This window comes from Syngnathus floridae, chromosome 5 (genome assembly GCF_059516105.1).
Source record: "Syngnathus floridae isolate MCC-2025c chromosome 5, RoL_Sflo_1.0, whole genome shotgun sequence".
Classification (NCBI taxonomy): Eukaryota; Metazoa; Chordata; class Actinopteri; order Syngnathiformes; family Syngnathidae; genus Syngnathus; species Syngnathus floridae.
In genome coordinates, this window is record NC_142417.1 from 15,329,765 (window position 1) to 15,343,583 (window position 13,819).

Here is a 13,819-nt window from a genome sequence, read left to right on the forward strand (position 1 = left end):
ATATGGATATCATTCTACTGATGTATAATGAAGTATAATACACTGAACAGTAGCTAAATTGTGGGTTGGTGAGTCTGATCATTTGTGCAAGGTCAAGGCGTTATATGAGACCTTGTAACAACTGAATAGTGAATTCCAACGCTATTTGGGTGTTCAAAATAAATGCAATACATTTAGTTAGAGACCATATCCAGATATCTATGGTATACTCTTTTGGTAAGGAGGCCAGATACTACATAGGCTTCATGACATAAAGGAAAAGCAGGAATGTAGCATGACACACATTCACAAATGCATTTTAGAGCTGTAAGTTTTGGTTGTAATCCTTTGATTAGTGGGCAGCATTACCATTTTTTGTTGAGACGGGGTCCCTCCGGCCTGAAGTCAGCTGATCTGGCATCAGTCTGTCTGGGGACAGGATTAGGGGGGCTGTGGAGGTGAGGACTTGCTGTTAGATCAACAGACACTGGCTGAACCATTCATGCAAACAAACGCATTAGATTAGCAACAAGAACACTTAGCTCAACATACCACTTAGTGCGTGTCAGTCAGCTGTATTAGAAATCGAGACTGGAGCTTTATACACTCAGTATGGATTGAATATGATGTGATTACACATGCAACATATAGCATGGGCTTGCCCATACATGTTATATGCTACAGTAATCATTAAAGATCTCATTGTGGTTTCAGTGCTTTACTAGATTTACCAGATCTTGAGTCTCTGAATATAACCAAATGCCTAGTTTCGTAATATAATGCACATATCATATTTTTATAGTAGAACATGAACATTTTGAAGTGAGCCTATTACAGTTACAGCCTAGTTTTCACAAGCTCTAATTTTTTAACTTTTCCTCAAAGTGGAATGTTTTTCGTATACTTAGACGGGATCATCTTCTTCCAGTTAGGGCTGGATTTTTTTTATTTTATTTAGAAAACATATATCCAAGGGGGCACTTTAAACAATAGTTAATATGAATTGAAAATTGATCAGTAGAAAATATTGTTTTGAAATTACAGCAAACTGGTCTTAGTATCCCTATGAAATCAGTTATCACCTATATGATAGCGTGTCTCAAAAGTTACAGAACTGGGGACACAATGCATATATCAAACACAAACAAGTGTTTTTCTTTCGTTGTGTGGCAGATGATCAACCAGCACTTTAACAAAGCGAACATTTTGCCTTTGGTTATTTCGGTGTCCTAGGAAAGGCGAGTGTTGTGTCAGGACAACACCGTGGTTCACCATGACACGCCTGCTCACAATTTCCTGACCATCTGACAGTTCCTGGCTGAGAACATCATTGTGTTGGAACAATTCCCCTACTAATCCAACCTTGCTTCTTGTGCCTTTTCCCCTCTTTCCCAAGATCAAAGGGGCATTTGAAGATTTTTTGACGGCCAACCGGAGGGAGCATCAGAGGATTCTGCAAGAACTTGAGAAAGTGAGTGAGAAACCAGGAGGATTACTTGGAAGGGAAAAAACTTGTAGTTTGTAGTTTTGAATTGAAATATATTTTACAGCAGTTCTGGAACTGTTTTGAACACACCTCATATTTGGTTCACATCTCGACGCAATGTCTCCAGTGTTTCCAAGGACAACAGAAACATCTGTATATTCCTATTTGCGTTGCTATGTTACAACTATCCAATCAACAATAAACAGACAAACTAAAGTTTGGGGTCAATCTGTTTCCTGTGGCAATCAGAAGTAAGGATAGAGCGGAAGATGAAATATGCGTTGAAAACAGTAGCCTAGCCAGTTTGAAAATGGAGTAGACCAAAGCTCTGCACACATGCACACAGACACACACATTCATGGGCAAGTACTCATGCACACGCCCCTCAAGCAACGAGATATGCAGGAGATTTAGTTTCCTTTTGAATATGTAATGAGTTTAACATTCATACTGAGCTGATGGTAGGCTCCTGGCAAAGCAGCTGTGATCCACGCAGCAAATACAGGATTATCTGCAACCAAAGATAACGGGCACAACAAAGCTTGGGAAATAGCTTCAGGCAGAGGAAACCATGGCCATTCAGCAGTGCCAGGCCCTCGCAGCCAGTTGATTGGAGTGCCTTGCCATACACACGTTACCTTTGCATGCCCTCAGGCTCTGCTCCACTTAAGGGTAGGTGGCCTTCGGGGTGATGATATAGGCTCAGCAGACAGCACGCATATGCTTACATCTTTAGAGGATAGAGCCTAAATTCTAAGCTCTGCTTTCCATCAACCCAACTTTGATCTCAGTCAGGCTTCCGGTAAACTGAAGGCTGATGGAATAACTACATACATTCATCTAGAGGACTGTCATTGTATTTCTCTCTGTGGAACTTTAACTTAATATAATAGTCATATAATAGATTATTAACATACAATATAGCATACTACGAGACCTACTGCAGTAGGCAAATCCAAAGACTATTTGGGGTCAAGCTCTAAGGAAATTCTGCTTATTCCATGGTGCAAACATTTCTGGTTACACCATTAGTGGAGGTGGAAGTATTTTCCAGGATACAACAAAAACCTTCCATAGCCACAAATGACTATGACACTCCTTGTCGTTGGCAGACTTCGAGGTTCCTGAAGAAAGCCCTTTTGACTCTTTGAGACCTAATGACCCATTACGAAAATCATTAAACCACACTGCAAACCAATGGATGACTTAAGTCTAACTACATGAACGTGAAACTCAGCAGCCCGACATGAGAACAGCTTCGCTCTCTGGTTCGGTTATTATAATTATTGTTGTATAATTATAATACAAAAGTATGAAAAATGAAGCACACGTTAATAAACCCATCACAATTCTTAAAAAAGTAGGTAAATATCTGGTTGAAAAGTCCATTAACTGCACAGTAACTTAACAGTGTAATGATGTATTCTATTTGTGGTAAAAAATATTTCCGGGTGTACGTGAGAGGGTATGTTATAAATAAGTACAGTCAGATTTCCTCATGGACATTGTTGTGTGTTAAGAGACATTATTTATTTATCCACATGATTTTTGTGCATTTTTGGTCAAGTAAAATGGGGGACTGCATGGTCAGCCTTCAATTGCAAGGGATCTAGTGACAATCAACCACAGTCAATTGGCAATTAAGTCTTCAGTCAACCGACCACGCATGTTTGTGGAATGCGGGATGAAGTGGCATCGCCACGCAGTACAGGAAGAAACGCCACACAGCCTGAGCTGAGATTTAAACCTAGGGCCTCTTAACTAATAATAATAATCAAGAATAAGAAACACTTACTAAATAAAGGACCTTCTCATAGAAAGATCTGGTCTTAGGGGGTATGTTTGCAAGGTATGTTGATATTGCAGTGACTTGAGATTCCTGACCTCTAAGAAAGAAAGGGCATTTTCAGTCTGCTGTAATAGTTCCACTTTTTCAAGATGATTTTAACAACAAATTCTGTAGTGACATCAAGGACTGTTCTGCTACCCATAGTTGGCCAGTGTCTGTCATGCAGTGCACGTCATTGAGTGCAGATGTTTTAAATTAGCCATTGGGCTTGGTTTAGCAACTATTTCCCCTCATCGTTTTCTGTAACACCTCTTAACAAGATCTCCTGTGGTGTGTGTGTGTGTGTGTGTGTGTGTGTGTGTGTGTGTGTGTGTGTGTGTGTGTGTGTGTGTGTGTGTGTGTGTGTGTGTGTGTGTGTGTGTGCGTGCGTGTGTGTGTGTGTTGGGGGTTGGCGCGGCTAAGTGGTTTGTGGCGCTGCATTCAGCCACCTCTTGCTTCCTGATTCTCGCTTGACTTGATCTAGTGACCTAGTTAGGAGACCAGTAGTCTCCCTGTCTTAGTAACATTTTTCCATGATTTGCTCTAAAGAGGGATTTCCTCTGAAGAAAGTCAAGAAGTCCTTTCAGGCTAAACCCAGCCTTGTGTAACCCATAATCTCAACGTATTCGTGAATCATCCAAGTAATTTTGCTGGCATTTTGGCAGTGGGAGCTGGCAAAACCTGCAGCTCTAGCTGGACTCGGCATTAACGAGACTTTAACTTACTACAGTTAGTCAGTTTCTGTTGGCATTTATTTTAGTGTTAGTAAGTGGAAAAACACCTTGCCATTCTTCTCTTTGACCATTTTTCCAGCCGCACAAGCCGTTCTAAAGGCCCGCTTTTGATCGAAAGAGCTGACAACACCACGGCTTCAGCCTGCTTTTAGTTCCTTTGTGGGGATTTTATTTTCCTGTCAGCAAATACTGAAACCCTGAGAGTGTTGGAATGAATGAATTCTCCTTGCCCCCTTTGTCTTGTATTTCTCTGAAGGAAGACTCTGTTTCTCATCACTTTTTCCGCCCTTCTTGCTCCCCCAAAGAGAAGGTGGCACTCTGCCTCAGGATAGTCTGCCAGAAGAACCCAATTGGTGCCAACTCCTTCTCATTCACACAGAACAATTGGCCGCATTATTCAGACTCCCATCACTCTAGAACAGCACTTCCCAGCTGCAGGGTGACACACTCTTGAAGAGACGCTTACTGTTCAAGTTAGAGCTATATCCTTTTAATGGTCTTTTTCAGGGCAAGACTTTTCTGGTTTGTGCCACAGAAAATCACAACAACTTTTATATCAGTCAGTTAAGAGTTAAACGTGGTTTCATAGATTTACTAGCTTTCAATTAGTGTTGATAACATACGGGAAAAGGAAAATACACAGTAGAGTGTATTTTTCAGCATCATAAAGCACACTTAAAAGCCTTTAATTTTCTCAAAAAAACGAAGGTACGCCTTTTCATATGGTGCATCTTTTGTGTGGACCGAATTCCAAAATCTGTTGTTTTGTGCGGCTTCCGCCATACAGACGTAATAGTAATGCGCCCTATAATACAGTACGCCCTATTTGTGGATTACATACAAAATAGACCCCGAAACTGAGTCTGCGCCTCAGGGTGTGGAAAATATGGTAATGTTAAAACGGGTGTGTTGTATTCCGTTTTTTATTACACTCTTTTTTACACACAAATTTTATTTTCTCAAGCGGTTGCACACAGAATGATCTGGATTTATACATGTTGAGTCGATAACCAGCTCAGGGTGTACCCCGCCTACTGCCGAAGTCAGCTGGGATAGGCTCCAGCACGCCCGTGACCCTTGTGAGGAGAGGCAGCTAATGGATGGCTGGATGGATGGATGGCTGGATGGATGGATGGATGGATGGATGGATGGATGGATGGATGGATGGATGGATGGATGGATGGATGGATGGATGGATGGATGGATGGATGGATGGATGGATGGATGGATGGATGGATGGATGGATGGATGGATAATATAGTCTACCTAAATAAATTATTGGTAGTCAAATTAAATTCAAATTATTTTGTGCAACTCCTTAATGAAATGGTAAATGTACTTGTATAGCACTTTTTTGTTCTCAAAGGGCTTCTCACTGCTTCCTCATTCACCTATTGATGACAGTCCATCAGATAAAATTAAATCAACACAGTTTTTTTTTCAAATCAGTTTTTTAATTAATTATGTTTTTATGTTTGTACATCAGTTCTTTTAAAAAATACATTTTGATGACAAAATAACATCAATCATTCATAAAAAAAATCACGATTGCAATCATAAAATATTTTAAGATTGATCCAAATCTGTAACTGGGGCAAAATTTGAGAAGCAATACTGTCAAGTTTCATTGCGTTCCAGAATGCATACTGATTATATTTTATTTTTTCCAATCAAATCTATTCATTTTCTGATTTTTCATTTGTTAAATATCCCTTTTTTGCTTATATGAAAGAATTACAGTATTATGTAACAAAGTACAATGTGATGCACTTAATACCAAACTTGGTGTCAGTGAGCAGACTTGGCTCCACAGTGGACCCTCACTAAGTAGCAGTTAGAGCATTGCCCTTCTCCCGCTCAGCCTGGTTAATGGCCAAATGATGATGTGCTGAAGGTCATATGGTAGGCTGCAATGCCAGTAGCCTGGTGTGTCAGAGCAACCTGCCAGCCCACCTGCTGTTTGCTGTCATTACGCTCACTGTGGCTTCTCTTCCACTATCCAAACAGATATTGTTGTTTGTTTCACTCTTTCTAAAATACAGTTGAGGGGCTTCATAAACTGATCTCATTATCCTAATAACCACTTGTAATTGGCGTAATGGTTAAGGCCATAGACAGTATAAAGAGGGCAGGGATTATACACATACTGTTTGCATTCAGACAGTCTCAAAAGTCAACACTGTGATATCTTTTAACCAGACAATAAACTCATGAGAAAAATATAGTGTTGATACTGAAACAACGCATGCATTAATGTCTCAACCCAGGGGTGACAAACTCGTTTTTTTCGCGGGCCGCATTATAGTCATAGCTTCTTTCGGAGGGCCATTATGATTGCTACAAAACAAACTGACAAATAACTCGTTTTCAAATCAGACGAGTAAAAACTGGTCAAATATCTAAAAGAAAAGATATTATTAAAAATGAATTTGATGCACAATTTGTCTTCGCGGGCCACATAAAATGATGTGGCGGGCCATATCTGCCCCCAGGCCTTGAGTTTGACACCTGTGTCTCAACCCCAACTGCATGCTTCATCAGCATAGATAAACCTTGCTACTGTTGGTGGAAAACATGCACATTGTTTTCATGCAGGTCTTCACGTAATATAATACAGTGTATGTATCACTGCCACAGGCAGAGGGTAAACCCCCAATAAATGCATTCTAACCTCAGATTCTTATAAATATGATTTACAGCACCCCTCAAGACAGACCTCATCTAAAGCCTGGGTGTTTATGGACTGCAGGTACTTTTACAGTAGAGTCTGTTACTGGTCATTGTCTTGTAATACATCTCCACAATCTGAGGAGGTATCACTTACAAAGGCAGTTATTTGAGTGACTGGTCATGAATTCTACAGCATAACTGCTACTCATGAATACTAAAGTCATCAAGGTGTAACGTGCACCCAAGAAAGGTTACCTGTCGGTCACATTACTATATTTATACCTAGTCTATCTCGCCTGTCTAAGCTGATTGGTGAGAGGCAGGGCACAGTAGACCTTTGTAGTCACAGGATAGAAAACATGGGGAACAGAATAAACTGTTTAGATCATTGCGTTGATTCATGTTTTAATTCAATCAAAAATACACTTTTACAATCCCCAGGAATGATCCTTATAACAAGCCAGTAAAAATGCTGGCTGAGGGAAGTGGCAGTCTATCCACGTAAAGCACACTTCTTGCTTTATTCACTTTGTGCTGAAGATGAGTGACGACACATGAAATGCTACCAAGGAAAATTTATCACTGTCACTTTGAAAAGGGTTGACACTCTTGGATAATGAAAATAATGTTTTCATCATATGAACCAAGTCTGGTTGGTGCATTCAGGTCAAAATCAGATGGCTGTACTATCATTGTAATCAAAGACAAGCCATCAGGTTTATGAACCAGCAAAAAATAATAATTATGACTATGAATAAGGAAACTGGGCCACATAGATAGAGATAATAGAATGACTTTATTGTCATGGAACAACTGATGCACAACGAAATTAAGATATTCTACCAGTGGGGGCTGCTGCCATGAAAGGTGCTGCCAGGCGCCACTGGGAGCAATTCAGGGTTCAGTGTCTTGCTCAAGGACACTTTGACATGGTCACCAAGGATGAGGATTGAACCCACAACCTGCAAGACATCCTTCAAATGTCGGCAACTGAGCTTTATTAAATTTCCAATGCAATCGCACATAACTTAGTAATGTGAGACCTAAATTGTTTATAAGATTATATATACGTATATATATATATATATGGCGGCTCTGGTTAGCACTTCCGCCTCACAGTTTGGAGGGTGCTGGTTTGATTCCACCTCCGACCCTCTCTGTGTGGAGTTTGCATGTTCTCCCCGTGCCCGTGTGGGTTTTCTCCGGGCACTCCGGTTTCCTCCCACATCCCAAAAACATAGCTTGGTAGGCTAATTGATTACACCAAATTGCCCCGAGGTGTGAGTCTGAGTGTGGATGGTTATTCGTCTCTGTGTGTCCTGCGATTGGCTGGCAACCGGTTCAGGTTGTCCCTCACCTACTACCCGGTGACTGCTGGGATAGGCTCCAGCACGCCCGCGACCCCCGTGGGGACAAAGCGGTACAGAAAACGGATGGATGGATGGATGGATGGATGGATGGATGGATGGATGGATGGATGGATGGATGGATGGATGGATGGATGGATGGATGGATGGATGGATGGATGGATGGATGGATGGATGGATGGATGGATGGATGGATGGATTTCTCCTGATAAAATGTGTTGAGTTCATTGGAGTTTGTGTCATAACATTTTAATAGCCATTGACGGTACATTTATCTTCTCTGATCTCATGCTTTTCTTGCAAAGTAACGTTTGGGCTGAGAAAATCATTGGGTAAACTTAACCCTCCGGAAAGCGTGAAAGACTTTTTTCCACATTTTGAATCTGTTCCGAAAATCTCAGCAGTTTTTTAAGCATTCATTTGGGAATCCAGCCAACAAAGGTCAAAAGGGCCACATAAAAATAACTGTTTATATTCCAGTGATAAAGATGTAAACTAATTGAGATTTTCCCACGTCTCAAATATCCAATGGCATAATAATCTTTTTTATCACCCAGCATATGGTGCAGCTCCATGGCACTCTTATATTGCATTATATGGTCAGGTTCCCAGAGAGGCAATAGCTTGTAATTAAATAAGTACTCCAAAGACTACTACACTGAAATCAAATGTTTACCTTGGCTTTACTACAAAAACATAAACACAATAACAGCATTGAGTTATCATCTAGCAATAGAAAATATCACTTAAATGTATGTGTATATAAACTGTCCAGACTGGTAGTTCCTCTGATAAAGCTAAATAAAAAAATATGTAGGCTATCTGTGTGTCAAAGAAGGTCATTGTTGGGTGAAAAGTCCATCACCTTTCTTGTTTTCAGGATGAGTAGAAAAAGAATTATGTTGACATGTGATGAGAATGGTAACAATATAGGACAATACTTCAACTTTAAAAAATGCTTACCCAATAATGGGGAATTGCTCGAGATAGGGGCTTTAAACAGATGGTACAGGGGGACGGAGAGCACAGCAAAGCAGCTGTGTGATCAATCCAAGCTTTGGTGTGACATGTCATCACAGCGTCTGTGTAGAAACCCTCAATCAGCCCATGCCTCAGTGCCCTTAACAATGTAATACTGCCACTTCCAACCACTCCTTTCGATTGCAGTCGAATGATGGATTTTAGGGTTCACGTGAGTTTATGAGACAAAAAGGTACAAATTGCAAGAGAGCCAAACCTGTTTTGAATTAGCAGGAGCACACATGACTTCTATGTTTAGTCAAAGTAGATCAAAACCAGGCATTGAAATATAAGTTCAAGTGAACCAGCTGGTGAGGAAATGTGTATATGGCTACATTGAAAAGGCCCCACGGGGTTGATTTCAACCACCAGTATGTGTTTTTCTTTTGGAGCGACGAGCCATCTACAACATTGTCTCAGTCCTGATTTGACTGAATTTAAACAATATACCCATGCATTAAAGCACTTGGGGATACTGGAGTGTCTTTAAGACAAACAGGTGGTGGTACTCATACATTCCCTCTTTCTCTCTCTCTCTCTCTCTCTCTCTCTCTCTCTCTCTCTCTCTCTCTCTCTCTCTCTCTCTCTCTCTCTCTCTCTCTCTCTCTCTCTCTCTCTCTCTCTCTCTCTCTCTCTCTCTCTCTCTCTCTCTCTCTCTCTCTCTCTCTCTCTCTCTCTCTCGTAATTTAATTTCTTTTAAGCAAATGTTTTGCATTTTCTTCAGTAGTGTAAACACTGAAACGCAATTGAGAGTGATTTTTCACTTGCCTCCGGTCACACTGTGGTTTTGTTATGTCATGACTCAAATGCAACTAATCACTAAGTCTGCATTCCCTTAATCCAACTAAAACTTTGAAATCCACTGTTGCGACATGGCAAAAATCTCCAGAAAAGCCATACTGTAAGGTCTTTTTACCATCTGTTAAGCCAGGAGTCTTGGTGTCTGTGTTTGGTTTGACAGACCTACTGTATAAACATCGTTCCTGTCACTCTTTTCTTCACCTACACATTCACACACTAAGCTCTTTGTATCACTTCTCGACAGGCACTTGCCTGATTGTGTATATGCTAGTTGAAGGGGAAAGAAGTTGAAATCACTGTGAGGAAAGCACAGGTCTCTATCTATTCAATCCAAGGACTCAGGCCATAACCTAATGTAAAGGCTTCATTCATATATGTCACAGATTGAGCCACTCACACTTGTAATGGGAGTGGTGAAACAGAAGGGCTTGTCAATCCCCAAAGAAGCACAGTATACAAAACTTAGACTGATGAAAAGGCAAGGTATATGCTTATATTGCCAGTTTTTAAAGTGATATTCAAACTATCCGATGCATAGCTTTACCTCAATTAGACACACGTCATTAAGGGATGCTGCAGAATTATTTAGGGTCCTTGAAGGAGAAGGTGTATTTTGTATTCTGTGTGGTCTGCTCGAAGTGTGCGCAAGTTTACGCTTTTGAATTTTGCTTTGGCCCAGTGGGATGGGATCACACTGCAAGGCAGCAAAGCCACAGCAGGCTGAGTTTGCCAACATCAACTCCTGAAAATATTTGGATTTCGCAACCCCCTGCCGGCTTCATGCTATACCCAATTTAGTTGCAGTTTTCTGGTTTACTAGCCCTGTTCGCAGTCTCGGCATGAGTGGTAGAATATTGATTGACTCACTGACACAAGTAGGCTCTTGCCTTGCTTTTCTGCAGTCCGTGTTCGTCTAACATTGATTTACAGAGGCACAGATATTTTGCTTGAACACCCTATGCCTGGAAATACCAGTAAGTCAAAATGTCTGGATGTGTCCACTCAGTGTCGTAGCGTGGGTTGCCAGCGCCCGAAGCAAGCTGTATATTTCCAGCATCTAATCCGTGGATCCACCAGACTTATACTCAGCCTGTTTCAACCTTAAGGACAGCCACAGTTCCGTCTCATATTCAGTTTAAGTCACATTTGATTTGTTTGTGGCACCCACTCCACTTACATGAAGAAGCAAAACAAATATGGCAGAGCTGCCAAGACCTCACAGTTTTCTTTTGGGCTGGCAGGGACTCTAAAATGTCTAGCGGTATCATGTGCTTCAAATCAGCATTTTTAATGACCATAACATGGTTTGAACTAAATCTAATGTAACATGTTTTCACATATTTTAATTCCCACATAGATTTATACTCAATAATAGAAACATGTATGGCTTTTTGTCTGACTGCCAGAGCTTTGATATCCTAAATATTTGTCAGGATAGCCTAAATTATCCCATGGACCAAGAATTATAGAATGCTATGTTTTTTCTTACTAATTACCTAATTTTTCGCTGGAGTTGTCTTGTCTCATGCTACCTCCACGCATATACGTACTGCTTTACCCGTGGCAAGTACAGATGTCAACTAAGTACAGAACTAGTGGCTGCACTTGAGCCATGAACCTATAAATAGTAAGGCAAACTTTAAAGCCCCTACAAAGATGGCATGGATTATGTTTTCCCTCATGAAGCTGACAGCTCATCAGCGAGTGATCGAAGTACAAGTGCAAATTAGTGTGCAGATCTGTGTACTGGTACATGCAGCAGACATATTTTTGAGGTTGTGTTATTATGTACAGAGTCAACTATATCCTAACCCCATTTCCATAATATGTCAGAAAAGCAGTCTCAAAAGCATTTGCTTCCAACAGAGAAAGGCAAGAAATTTTGTCGGTTCGTCCTCTGTCCTTCGTCCATGAAATGGGCAACCATGAGTCCTCATTTGCCCATCCTTATTCAAACTTATTTATCGGCCCTCCACCACCCGTCTATCCTCATTACTAAAAAGGATGTCACCATTTTGTCCATTGTCCCTCTGTGTTGGAAAACACAAAAGTCAGATATGAAATCCAATTTGATTCAAATGGTGGATTGCATCTTAATATCTACACCATACAGTGGCTGCCATTGAGCCTTAAAGAGCCTCACATTCATTGATGTTATCCATTTCTACTTGGCGCCAAACTGTAGTCAGGGGATGCAAGGGAGATTTTTCTCCAAGGCCGGAGTTGCCGACAGGGTCACATCATCACACATCATTAACGCCCAACAATACACACCACTGGGAAATAGTCTCTTGGCAGTTTTTATAATTACCTAATTTTTCGCTGGAGTTGTCTTGTCTCATGCTACCTCCACGCATGTACGTACTGCTTTACCCGTGGCAAGTACAGATGTCAACTAAGTACAGAACTAGTGGCTGCACTTGAGCCATGAACCTATAAATAGTAAGGCAAACTTTAAAGCCCCTACAAAGATGGCATGGATTATGTTTTCCCTCATGAAGCTGACAGCTCATCAGCGAGTGATCGAAGTACAAGTGCAAATTAGTGTGCAGATCTGTGTACTGGTACATGCAGCAGACATATTTTTGAGGTTGTGTTATTATGTACAGAGTCAACTATATCCTAACCCCATTTCCATAATATGTCAGAAAAGCAGTCTCAAAAGCATTTGCTTCCAACAGAGAAAGGCAAGAAATTTTGTCGGTTCGTCCTTTGTCCTTCGTCCATGAAATGGGCAACCATGAGTCCTCATTTGCCCATCCTTATTCAAACTTATTTATCGGCCCTCCACCACCCGTCTATCCTCATTACTGAAAAGGATGTCACCATTTCGTCCATTGTCCCTCTGTGTTGGAAAACACAAAAGTCAGATATGAAATCCAATTTGATTCAAATGGTGGATTGCATCTTAATATCTACACCATACAGTGGCTGCCATTGAGCCTTAAAGAGCCTCACATTCATTGATGTTATCCATTTCTACTTGGCGCCAAACTGTAGTCAGGGGATGCAAGGGAGATTTTTCTCCAAGGCCGGAGTTGCCGACAGGGTCACATCATCACACATCATTAACGCCCAACAATACACACCACTGGGAAATAGTCTCTTGGCAGTTTTTATCTGCCCCATGTTCACAACCGCACGCAATCAACTAGGCCTCCTCCGCCAGACCATTTCTTCACACACATCCGCACTCTCCATACACACATCCCACATACACATCCGTCAGTCGCACGCAAGCTGTCACATTTCAACAAAATCTGCAATAACGCCAAAAAGTTTTGTTTAAAATGACTTGCTTCAACCAGGATCCCACACTTTATTGTAGCCAAATCAATCCAAGTCAGTTATTGCGCTGCCATACAAAACCACCAGTGGCGACCTAAACCTGGGTTGACGATCTCATCAACTGGTTAATTGACTATTCACATTCACTAAACGTACGGACACGCACTTCCTGATTAACATTTACATTCTCTCTGAACGGAGTGTTTTTCTTTTTTTTGTTCTGCCTTAATAATAAAGAATACTTATCTGCATAAAATATCAGGATGGTAAATGCAAAAAAAAAAAATAACGTTCGACTGTTCCGTTACTAGTATGAAATAGCAACTTATGTCTTCCAGGTCACTAACATTTGCCACTGCTGAGATCTTGAGGGATGTTTCAGATTCTATTGACTTGTCAAGGCACGTGTTAGTGTAAAGTTTGTGTGTGTACGTGTGTGTGTGCATATTTGGTTGTGTGTGCCCATGTATTTAGCATCTTGTGCTGTAATTACTTGGTTATGCTTTGAAGAGGCCACAACCGATAGAAAAAGGCAGATTGATTTGTGTTATTTGGACAACGTGACATGTCACAAAAGCTGAATAGGTACAAAAAGCTTACAGTTCTTCCTTGCTTTATATGTATCAGTTGTCTTTTAAAAACACGG

The 13,819-nt window shown here is 40.9% G+C and overlaps 1 protein-coding gene across 1 annotated transcript in view; it reads left to right on the forward strand.

Annotated features, from left to right (window-relative positions):
• The window catches only part of tncb (tenascin Cb), a 107,645-nt gene that overhangs the window by 28,030 nt on the left and 65,796 nt on the right, over positions 1-13,819 (forward strand). Inside the window, exon 5 of the mRNA XM_088375883.1 lies at positions 1,376-1,450. The gene's annotated coding sequence lies outside the window, so the exon portion shown is untranslated. The remainder of the gene's footprint in view (positions 1-1,375; positions 1,451-13,819) is intronic.